The 12061-nt window shown below is 40.0% G+C and overlaps 1 protein-coding gene and 1 non-coding gene across 2 annotated transcripts in view; one reads left to right on the plus strand and one right to left on the minus strand.

Moving 5' to 3' along the window:
* Positions 1-12061, plus strand: part of Sphkap (SPHK1 interactor, AKAP domain containing) — a 141907-nt gene that overhangs the window by 87322 nt on the left and 42524 nt on the right. The gene's annotated exons all lie outside the window — the stretch shown is intronic.
* LOC127196750 (U6 spliceosomal RNA) lies at positions 1618-1724 on the minus strand. The gene has a single exon (XR_007831523.1). It is a non-coding gene; the product is annotated as a U6 spliceosomal RNA (small nuclear RNA).

The following is a 12061-nucleotide window of genomic DNA, read 5'->3' on the forward strand; positions in this document are numbered from 1 at the left end:
ATTTTTATACACATGTATCTGTACTGTGGTGAGTGTCAGTAGATGTCAGGAAACTAAATGAGGCCAATAGGTGATGGGAAAGAGGTCTCAAGGAAGGAGGATGGGGAGAGTGAGAGAATAGATGTGACATGAAGTTGGAACAGAGACTCTGTGGAACAGAAGGCACCAGCGGATGGGGCATGGTGAGAAGGGCGTAGTCTCCCCGTGCTCCAGGTGTTGAGAGTTGAACATAGTGTACTCATGACCTAAAGCTTTAGCTTGCCAAAGCTGTGTTTTCAGCATCACCCTGTGGCTTTTGCTTTTTTTTTTTTTCCTCTTCTCACTTATTCTGACATGTGGAATGAGATTTTGGAGACAGCATAGTAGAAGGGTTTTTATCCTGTCTCCTCCATGGAGGAGGTTATGCTTTTTAATTTTTTTTTTTCTGATCAGTAACTGCAGTTCTAAAGTTTGATACCTGGCCTTATACTGGAATAATTGTGCTGCAATCAATAACTGCAGTTCTAAAGTGTGAGACCCAACCTTATATTATAATAACTGTGAGGCAACGGCGTAAACTGCTCCCATCTGAGCTGTCTATTTTCCCTTCTGATGATGAAGAATAGGTGTTGGAAAATACATTAAATACAGGTTCTCAATGATTTGATGGGCAAATTCTATTAGAAACAGGCAATTTATAAGAGTGGCCAGCTGAGAAGTGAGGACTAATCTTAGCTATGGTAACAGACTCTTTTGTGGTACTTTCTCTAGGCCAGATGTTCAGTTCTCTTGAAAATCATACAAGGAAGATAGCTATTTACTATTATCTCCGTAATGCACACGAGAAGATGTAGGTACAGGCAATCAAAGCAATGTGTGCTGAAAAGAGACTGGGTAGTAGTCAGCATCCATTCCCAATGATCTGTTCATATGTTCATATATTTCACATATATTTATATATGTTCATATTTACATTCACATATTTAAAGCTGACTTTATACATATACACATACATATGTATATATTATATATGCTTTATACATATATATGTAGGTACACATAGGTATATGTGTATACATATATGTACATGGATATATATGTGTTTATGTAAATATATATGTATACACACACATTCAACAGAATGGCACAGGCCAGCTATATTATAATCCTTCATATATGTAATGATAGTATGGCTTCTATAACCTTGAACTATTTATTACACCTCAGTTCTTTTTTTTGTTGTTGCTGTTGGTTTCTGTGTTTTTTTAATGACACTAACATGCAGTATTTACTACAGCTTTGTGAGATTTTTACATCAGAAGGCATAGTGTCCCTCCTTATTCTTTTGCCCAAGTTTGATTTGACTTGTCAAGGTATTTTGTTGTCTCATTCACATATTAATTATCTTTTTTCAAAAAATTATAAGGAATGTCACTAGAGTTTTGAAAAACTGCTTTTATCATTACTTTTTTTTGAGTTTTTTTTCCTCTTTTTTTTTTATTAATTTATTCTTGTTACATCTCAATGTTTATCCCATCCCTTGTATCCTCCCATTCCTCCCCCCCCCCATTTTCCCATTATTCCCCTTCCCTATGACTGTTCCTGAGGGGGATTACCTCCCCCTGTATATTCTCATAAAAAAATATGGAACGCTTCACGAATTTGCGTGTCATCCTTGCGCAGGGGCCATGCTAATCTTCTCTGCATCGTTCCAATTTTAGTATATGTGCTGCCGAAGCGAGCACTACACCTCAGTTCTTAAGCTGTAAAAGATATATCCTCAGTGTGATGTCATTGGGCTGAGGGAGGACAACCCAAGACAGTTCAGTAGAGCCACACACCTGCCAGGTGTCATCATCACAGCTGTCAATGTCAAGGCTCCTTGCAGCAGGCATGGGTTTATGTTCCCTAGCCCCCAACCCTGACTGCAGAGTTTCAAATTGTGGTGCCTCAGGATTATTTTAATTCCTCCTTCAACTTAATTCATTTCTTTCTGTGGAGGTGTTCTAATATTTTATCTTCAGGTAGACATATTGTAGACATGTCTATCACATAGAAATGACGTCTGTGCCTACTCATATGTACTAGTTGTACAAAAATGGTTCCATTTCCATATTATCCTCTATTTTATCTATTATAATATAGTCTCTGTTCAGGGACTAAAAGGACTCAGCATATTTTGTCCTTCTGTTACTATTATTGAAAATCTAGATGTGGATGAGGCAAAAGGTAACAACACATTACAAGCCAGATCCTTAAAATTTTCCTATTCTGAATTATCTACTCACTGCCTCTCTGCTCTCATCCCTTACCTAAAGTCATTTTATTTGTTTTATTTAATTGTTTATTTTTTACTATTATTATAATTTATTCGCATTACATCTAGATTGTAATCCCTCCACTCTTATCTTCCTATTCCCACCCACCCTCCTTTTCCCCCCATTCTCCTCCCCTAGACCTCTGACTGGTGTTGGTGTCCGGTGACCTCCTCCCCCATTGTCTGACCACAGCCTGTCAGGTCTCATGTGGATAGTCTTCATCCCCTTCCTCTGTGTTCCCACAGCGTCTCTCTGCTAAGATGCAGTGATCTTCTCAGAGGCATCCCCCCTGTGCCCCACAATTGGCTACACCTGAACACGGGGCTCTAGGTCCTCTGCTTGCATTGTCCTTAGTTGGTGCATCAGTTTGTCCAGGCCCTCCCTGGGTCCAGATCCGCCACCTTGTGGATCACCTGACAGCTGCTCCCCACCCCCGACACACACACACACACACACACACACACACACACACACACACACACACACACACACTGTCATTCCATCCCCCAACTCTTCCATACAACTTGCAGCTCTTGGCCTAGTCTGGTTGCAAGTCCCAGTATCTGTCCCGACTCCCCGCTGGGTGGAGTCTGTCAGAGGACATCTATATTGGGTTAATATCCACTTATAAGTGATTACATACCATGTGTGTCTTTCTGGGTCTCGGTTACCTCACTCAGGATGATCTTTTCTAGTCCCATCCATTTGCCTGAAATTTTCAAGATTTCCTTGTTTTTAACAGCTTAGTAGTATTCCATTGTGCAAATGTACCATAGTTTCTTTATCCATTCTTCAGTTGAGGGACACCTTGGTTGTTTCCAGATTCTGGCTATTACGGAAACGGCTGCTAAAATACATTTTATTAATTCTTTGAGAATTTCATGCATGTACATGAAGTGTTTTGATTATAGCCACCCCCACCTCCATCTCCTCCAACTCCTCCTGGAACCCACCCCACAGCCAACTGTGAGCAAATAGTGCTGGCAGTGAGTTAAACCTGTGTGTGGGTATAGGGTTACTCACTAGAGCCAGGACATTTGTCACTAAGCTGAAACTTTAGCAAGCCAGGTATGATTTAGTAACCTGAGTGAATACGAAGGAATACCAGTGCCTCAGTTTATTCCCACGGCACAGCCTCCACGCAGGAGCCACAGATTCTGTATTGAGCAAGTAACAAGCCAAAGAATTTCACTTGGTCCATTTATTCCAGATAAGGAGTGTAATTATGTAATTAAAAGTCATTCGAACTTTACAGGGATTTAGACGTACCTTCAATCCTACTTATTGCATTTACTTTTCAGATCCCATTTTTATTTTTTTTAACTTCTTTTGTGAGTGCATAGTACATGTATGTATGTGTGCACATGTGTGTGTGCAGGTATGCTCACCCCTGAGGAGAAACACAGACTTATGTAAGGATGGCTTTCTTCGGATGCTTTTCCATATTAGTAATTAATTTATTTGTTATTTTGAGACAAAGTCTCTCACTGAACCTGCAGCTTTCTATTTCAGCTGGGCTGACTGCCCTGTAATATTCTCGTATCCTTCTGTCTCCAACTCCAAATCCTTGAGTTAAAGGCCAGCACCATGTATGCCTGGCTTTTATTTTACATGGGCTCTAAGAATCTGTGTTCAGGTCCTCATGTTGGTGCAGCAAGTCCTTTACCCTCTGAGCCATTTCCAGGGAGCGCAGAATGGTCTTTAAATCTCAAGTTCAGTTCTTCTCACCTGTGTGACCTTGGAGGTTGAAAACCCTGACCCTCGGTATCTTCACCTGTGAATAAGAATATCCATGCTGCGCTGTGCGTTTATTATGAGGGTGGAGTGAGGTGAGGTGCAGGCCTCGGTAAGTAGCAAAGCTTATCACTACTGTTGCTATAGTTACTCATGTTATAGCATAGCCAAGAGCCAGCCCCATGAAGGACCCATGGGTCTGAGTAGTTAGGCATAGCTGGCCATTGAGTCTCTACCGAAGCCTCTAAATAAATGCCTATGCTCTGCTTTAAATTCCATGTCACTCGGGGGACTATGAGAACTAGAGGTCTGAAGAGATAGCTCAGCAATTAAGAGCACTGGCTGCTCTTCCGGAGGACCTGAGTTCGGTTCCCGGTACCCACATGGAATCTGTAACTCCAGTTCCAGGGGATCCAATGCTTCTCCTGGCCTTTTTGATTATTGCATGCATGAAGTGCACAAACATACATGCAGGAACCACTCACAAACACATAAACAATAAACTAAATCCTAAAAAAAAAATGTAAGGTAAGGAGGGAATGGTGAGCCTACACTTCAAATCTATATTTCTATTTTTATTGGAAAAGGAAAGCTCCTTGCTCCCCCTCTCTTGTTCTTTTGTTTGTTTGTTTTTGTTTTTAGACAGAGTTTCTCTGTGTAGTCTTGGCTGTCCTGGACTCCCTTGTTGACTAGGCTGGCCTCAGAACTCACAGAGACGTGGCTGCCTCTGCCTCCCTGAGTGCTGGGATTACAGGTGTGCGCCACTGCACTTAGCTCAGCTTACTCCGTTAAAAACAATATTAGAAGTTCATGCCACATTATTTTGTTGGATATAAATTATATGTAGACAAAGACTACTTGATATTAATTTTCAAAAAGCATGGCCTCAAGTATGTTTTTGTGGTGTACTCACTTAATATATTAGAAAACACCTGTACAGAATACTAGAACATTCTGAAGGTGGCTAAGGATGGGACTCAGAGCTCTGTGTATGCTAGATAAATGCTAAACCAATGAGCCACACTTTGACCACTTCAGAACATTTCTCCTGTGCATAGAACTTTAACGAAAGAAGTCTAAGGTGAATTCTATTCAATCAAAAATTTTAGCCATGTCTCCCTAACTGTATAGTAGCAATTTAGAATAGACCCTTGAGTTGTCAGATATTTGATACCTTCTCAGTCCTTTGAACAAGTCAGTGTGTGTGTGTGTGTGTGAGTGTATGAGAGAGAGAGAGAGAGAGAGAGAGAGAGAGAGAGAGAGAGAGAGAGAGAGAGAGAGAGAGAGAGAGAGAGAGAGAGAGAGATTCCTTCTCCAACATGGACATCACCCAAGTGATTCTTAGAAACACTATTATGCCAACTCAATTCTACTATAATCATGAATACATCTGAGGTAAAAGAAGCATACTTAATGCAAAGGAAGTCCACCCACTCATGTTTCAAAACTGCCTGGTAACTGGTTTAAAAGAATACCTGTTGATGCCTTAAGTCCCCTTTTATTGATTGTATTAGTCACTGTATCCTGTTTTTCCTGTAATTGCTGTGCTATCTACTTACTTATTATACACATGAAAATTAAGGACCTCGAGGTACCAGTTTTAAGGCTTAGAGTTTAATGGTCATTTATTGAAAAAGCAAACTACTTCTCATCACTTAGTCTAATAGTGTATTTAAAAGAACTGCTAATGAGTTCTATAATACACATTAAGGACAATTATTTGGAAACCCATCTTGGATTAAAAGCAGAGAAACTAAACAGATGTTCTTAGCAGCCAAGTAAGGAGGACTGAGGTCCACTTTCTGGTGCCTTTTAACAATATAGTCAATCTCATAATTAAGTTTGGGGACTGTCTTCTCAAAATATCCCCATGCCTTCATTCACAATAACTCAACATAGGAATTTGGTGACTGCATTTGGGATTTCTTTTCCATACACTTAGCTATTTTGATGTCAGCCAATCTCCCAAACTGAAAGCGCATAGATTTTACTTAGTAACTCCCAAGACTTTTCAGAGAAATGATGTCTAGAAGTTGTTTGTCTGTCCAAAATAGAAAGGCTGAAAATTAGTTTAAGTAAATTCTTTGTATCTTAGATTGAGTTTCATGGGCTGGGGATGTAGTTCAGTAAGTAGAAGGCTTTGCTTGCCTAGCATGAACAACGTTCTGGGTTCAGTTCCCCCAGGACTGCATAAACTGGTCATGTTGGCACACCCATGATCCTAGCACTAGGAAGACAGAGGCAAAAAAAAAAAAAAAAAAAAAAAAAAATCAGAAATTCAAGGTCCTCTTCAGCTGCATAGTAAGTTCAAAGCCAGCCTCCGTTTCCTGAGACTCCTTTCCAAAAACTGAGCTCATGTTTTTCATTTACTCCCAGTGATGGGTGTTTAAATTGTCCTTCAACCATAGTCATGATTTCACTAATGACAGGACATATTCGCAGACGTGGACACTCAGGGAGTATTGTCATTGGACACACATTCTGAAGAGGTTTTAGTGCTTGTTTTGTTTGTGTGTGGTTTTTTTGTTTGTTTGTTTGTTTTTTGTTTTTTGTTTTTTCTTGAGACAGGGTTTTTCTGTGTAGCCTTGACTGGCCGGGACTTGCTTTATAGGCCAGGCTGGTCTCAAACTCATAGTGATCTATCTGCCTTGCCTCCCTGAGTGCTGGGGTTACAGGCATGCACCACTGTGCCTGGCTATGAGGGGTATTTTTAAAGATATAGATTGTATAGCCTAATACATGTGTGTACACATGAAAATGCTCTGAGGGCCAGGACGACATGGCATCCTATGGGCTGCTGTGAGTGTGTATGGTGTACTGTTTTATAGTAATTTGTTGTATTCGAACATATTAATTATAAAGAATGGGTTCCATTATGACATTTTATATGCATATATAATGTAAAAAGGGTAATTACAGGCAGGGAGGCAAATTGTAATTGTTTCGCACGCTCAGAAGTAGCTGCTCCTTATAAATATTTCAGTTTGCATTACATAGCTTGAGTCTTACAAAATTTCCTTTAATATGAAAGAAGTTTAAAAAGTAGCACTGTTTAGTTGTTCTTTCTTATAGAAATCAATGAAGGACAGGCGAGTTCTCTGTGTGGTAATATATGCATGAAAAGGGCAGAGCAGGCATATATCCCCCACTCTACATTTCAGGTAATCTGCACAGAAATTCTGCAAACGTGTTTACTTCCCCTACTTTTGGTAGTTTGTTAAGACTGCTGGAGTAAGGGACAGGGCTATCATGTAAACCCTTGCCACTAAGCCAGCGTCCCTTTGTCCTTTGTGCTCTGGAATGATTCAAAGAGGAGAGAATATTCCTACCACAGAGGGCTTGCATGCTTCTGAACATTTACTAAGGACCCAATGTCTACAAGTCACCCACAGCCTCTGGGCTTCCCTCTGGTGTTCCTCGATGAAGTATAGGATTTGCACCTTCTGAGTGAACAGTGAGCCTTCCGCTTGAAATACACAGGGTTGGTTTTAAAGGCTTGAAGATAAGGTGGCTTTTTGCTACAGGACTTACTTGTCTAATTGTGTTTTGTTACTTTGCCATAGCTGCTCACTAAGAGAGACTGTGGAGATATGGGTTGTTTCTGGTTCCTCTGAGTCAGCCCACCACCTTGTTTTTCTTTTTTGGAGCATTCTAATTCATATACAGCAGAGTTGATCCTTTGCACTAAAGACATCTGAAAGAGTATCAGAGTGCCAAGACATAATTTGAACAATGAGCAAATAAGGTAACTTGAAGGATTTTGCAAAGTTTAGAACCACCACATTTAACCTGGCATGGGGTAGGAGTATTTTTTTTTTCTGGTCATAAACCCTTTAGGACAGGAAACAGATCACCATACCCACAACATTCTGAGGCCCTGGCCATCTAACAGAAGAAACAACTCTACATGCTTCTACCCCACACTCCACATATCCTGGTTCCATGTACCAGAAAAGATTATTCCTTATGAAACTGGCTGATGATTGCAATGCCTCTCTGCACCTCAGTTTTAGCACCATAAGCAAAGTGGACAGTTGAGTTTTTGTATGTGTGATTTGGAGGATTGTACTGAGCCCAGGGCCTTGTGAGTGCCATGTGAGCTGAGCTACATTCCAAGACCTTGGAAGATAGTAGTAGTGATAACAGCAGTGGTGGGAATGGTGGCAGGAGTGGTAGTGATGACAGTGGTGGTGGTAATGGTGGTAGTGATGACAATAGGGGTGGTAGTAATGACAGCAGTAGTGGTAATGGTGGCAGCAGTGGTACTTTGGTAGTTTAGAAATAGGGACTTATGTAGCTTGCATTGGTCTTCAGCATACTGCTATTTAGCCTAGACTAGAATGTTGGAAGTACAGATGGACACCATCACGCATAGCAAAAAAAAAAAAAAAAAAAAAAAAAAAAAAAAAAAATATATATATATATATATATATATATATATATATATATATTATCTTGAACAAAAATAACTAGTGTCTTGTTGCAGAGTGTGAGGCCCCTTAGCTCCACCCAGGTGTCTGTACTAACTTAGTTACTTTATAATTGATTGACTTTTCTTTGTATGCACTAGCCTAGAACATGACTCAAGAGTTCAGAAGCCTATCTCTTTGCATGTTAGGAGTCTAAGTAACCGCTATGAAGAAAAATATGAGCAAAGTGGAGCTAAGTTTGCCACACCTTTTTGTCTGTCTCTTTACGAGTAAAGCTTCCAGGCACAGGCAGTTGCCAGCAGCGTTTGATTCACCACTTGCCACGTCATCCTTGGGCGTCCTTTGTTAAGGCCACACCTTTCGGTAGGGAGAGCTACCAAGAGGCTCACAGCCAAGGTGAAGATGACAGTCCATGATCATCTTATGTTTCCCAAATTCTCACCCAAAAACCTTTGAAAAACAAATATTTCTTTGAAGAGGATGCAAATTTCTAAAAATGGACATGTAAAATGAATATTTCCACACAATAAAGTATTATACTGCAGTAACATCTAAGGAACTACTACTGACAAACACTTAGTGCAGTTGAACTTAAAAGCATTATGCTGGGTAGTCACAAGAAAACCACAGTTACATTTACATTCAATGTCTAGGATAGACAACTCTATAAAAGATATAAAATAGCTATACAGTTGCTAATGGCTGTGAAAGGAGTGGCATGAAAGTGACATTTTACTGACAATTGATAGTTTCTTCTAAGAATAAAATAATATTCCTATATTGTTCTCTGTGCCTTTCTATATTGCGCTCTGCCTTAACGTTATGAGCCAGGGTCCTTCGAAGAACCAGCCTCACCATTTTGGCTGTGTTAGGTGACCAGAGTGCTCTCAGGACCTGCCCACCCCCTCCCTCCAACTCTGGAGTTATATAGACAAGCAGCCATGGCTGGCTTTTTTGTAGGTGGATGCTGGGAATTTGAACTCAGATCTTCCAGCTTGTAGCAAGTTGTCTTACCTACTGAGCTACGTCCCCAACTTCTCTTACCCCTTTACTTGGGTACGCACAGAGCAGTATGTTCAAGCAGATTGATTCCAAATAAGCACCCAGATCCCCTTCACAAAAATTATTTTTAGACTCCCAGTAAAGTTGATTGTATGTTCCAAATAATCACCCAGATCCCCTTCACAAAAATTATTTTTAGGCTCCCAGTAAAGTTGATTGTATGTATGGTTAGTTAAAATATCTAATTTTTTTTTTTTTTAGAATTGTCTATAGCTTTTTTTTTTTCTACTGTGTGCCTTACCACAAGTAGCTCAAATAACTCTTTCAAAAACATTTCAAATGTATTTTTAAAATATTGACAAAAGGAAGCGGAGAAGTCTGACAGCCCTGAGTGTAAATAAAACTTGCATTTTGTATGATTGCTACAATTAATTTTGAAGCAATGACTGTATACAAATGCAATATCATCCCCAAAATTCAAGAGTGTTCCAGAACGGCTGACAACATGACAGCATGTCGACACTGATGGAAAAGTTTTCCTGTTAGTATCATTAACCCAAACCATTAATCAGAGAAAGTGTAATGTTTTGAGAAGATAAATTGGGTCCAGGGTTCTGCTTGTAGCACAAGTCCTTTGCTTGCAGAAAGAAGACAAGACAAATTTCCCCCCTTTGAAAGCATTGTAGGGATCAGCATCTGATACTGCCAAATTAAGGGTTCTTGTCATAGCTCCCATGGGCAGATGGCTGAATTGTTCAAAGCAGCTGAAAGGAGCTGGTTTTCTTCAAAAATAAACCCTAAGTATATGTTTGGTCATAAACAACATTCAAATGTCGAAATTTTAAATGCAGTTTGACATCCTGCTTTTTAATGAACTGTTCATAGGAACCATCTTTATAAGAATATAAGACACAGAGAAACTTTCCTAGCACCGAAAGTGCTAGGATACCTCCTGGCTAAAGTCCCTTCTGTCATCTAGCCTTCTGCCAGTGGGTGTTCCTGGTGGCTGCACAGCACGGTGCTGTCTCCTTACTGTGGCATTTGCCTATCTGGGTAGTCTAAAGTGTTGTCTGGAATTAATGTGCAGAAACCTAAAACTGTGCCTACATGATGTAGATTTGATCCTGACAGCCATCGCCAGTTCTTCTTATGTATTCTCAGTTAAATTCACAGTTCAAACTTATTTTTTAATCCGATACAACATTTGTCATTTATCTCACACAGGTTGCTACAATCTGTAGTCTGATTAAATTTATTTTATATTACACTGTTTGAGTAGACCGTAAGGCCAACCTCTTTCTCATATCAGATTTTCATTACACTCTCTCTCTCTCTCTCTCTCTCTCTCTCTCTCTCTCTGTGTCTGTCTCTCTCTCTCTGTCTCTGTCTCTCTCTGTCTCTGTCTCTCTCTCTCTCTTTCATTGAGTTGCTTGACTAAATAATCCATACTATGAAACAGAGAAAATAGTATATTGTCTATGAAACTTCACAGTTTATATATATATACACACACACATATGTATGTATGTATGTATGTATGTATGTATGTATGCATGTATATAAACTTTGAAGAATATTTTAGTTTAAATTATTGAGGAGATCAGATTTCTGGCTGAGATTTATTCCTACCCTTTTTGCACTAACACCAATGAGTACATAAGGACAAGCGGAGAGACAAGGCAGCACCATGAGAGTGTAATGTTAAGAGTCCCAGCACAGAGGCAGCACTGCTAAGCATGCAGGGTAGGTAGTGTCTGAGTTCCCTGGGGACAGCGTGTTTCCATCTGCTTCAGCCAAGTGCAAGAAGGAAATATTACAAAGAGCTTGTCCAGACACAATCATGTAAAACGCATTTTACATGAAGAGAAAGGAGCTTGCGTTACAAGAAAACATCACCACTTTTAATGTCTCTTCATTACCAATCATTGTCTCAATATCTTGTTTTTGTTGTTGTTTGTTTTTCTGTGTCTTTAGCAAATCTTCGTATGTAGAAAGGAAAAGTTAGTCTAAGTTCTTTACATCAGCGCCAGTTGCTGAATTAATGTTCTTCCAGGAAATTCTCCTACTAGGTTTCTATAGTTTCCCTCTGTCCTTGTCCACAAAACAACTCTGCTTAGGGCTCTTTAGCTCATCACTTAAATCAGAACAGATGACCATGGCACAGTATCTGCCTCCTATGGCATACTTACCACTCGAGACAGGCCTTCTGCTTCATTCATTCACTCGCTCACATTGGGCTGCATGATGGCTCAGCAGTTAAGAACACTTGCTGCTTTCTTGGAGGACCAGAGCTTATTTCCTATCACTGTTATATAGCTCAGAATGACCTGAAATTCCAAGAGCAGGAGATTCAACATCCTGCTATGATCTCTAGGGGCACCCAAACTTTCAGTTGTACACAGACAGACAGACAGACAGACAGACAGACAGTTAGATAGATAGATAGATAGATAGATAGATAGATAGATAGATAGATAGATAGATCCTTCAAAAAAAGAATTCCCTAAGCATCTACCAAGTGCTGCTCCTTGTGATAAGCCCTGAAAACACAACTGAGGAACAGTGCCTGGCTCATGAGCACATCTGATAAAAGGCAAC

The sequence above is a fragment of the Acomys russatus genome, chromosome 12 (genome assembly GCF_903995435.1).
Source record: "Acomys russatus chromosome 12, mAcoRus1.1, whole genome shotgun sequence".
Classification (NCBI taxonomy): Eukaryota; Metazoa; Chordata; class Mammalia; order Rodentia; family Muridae; genus Acomys; species Acomys russatus.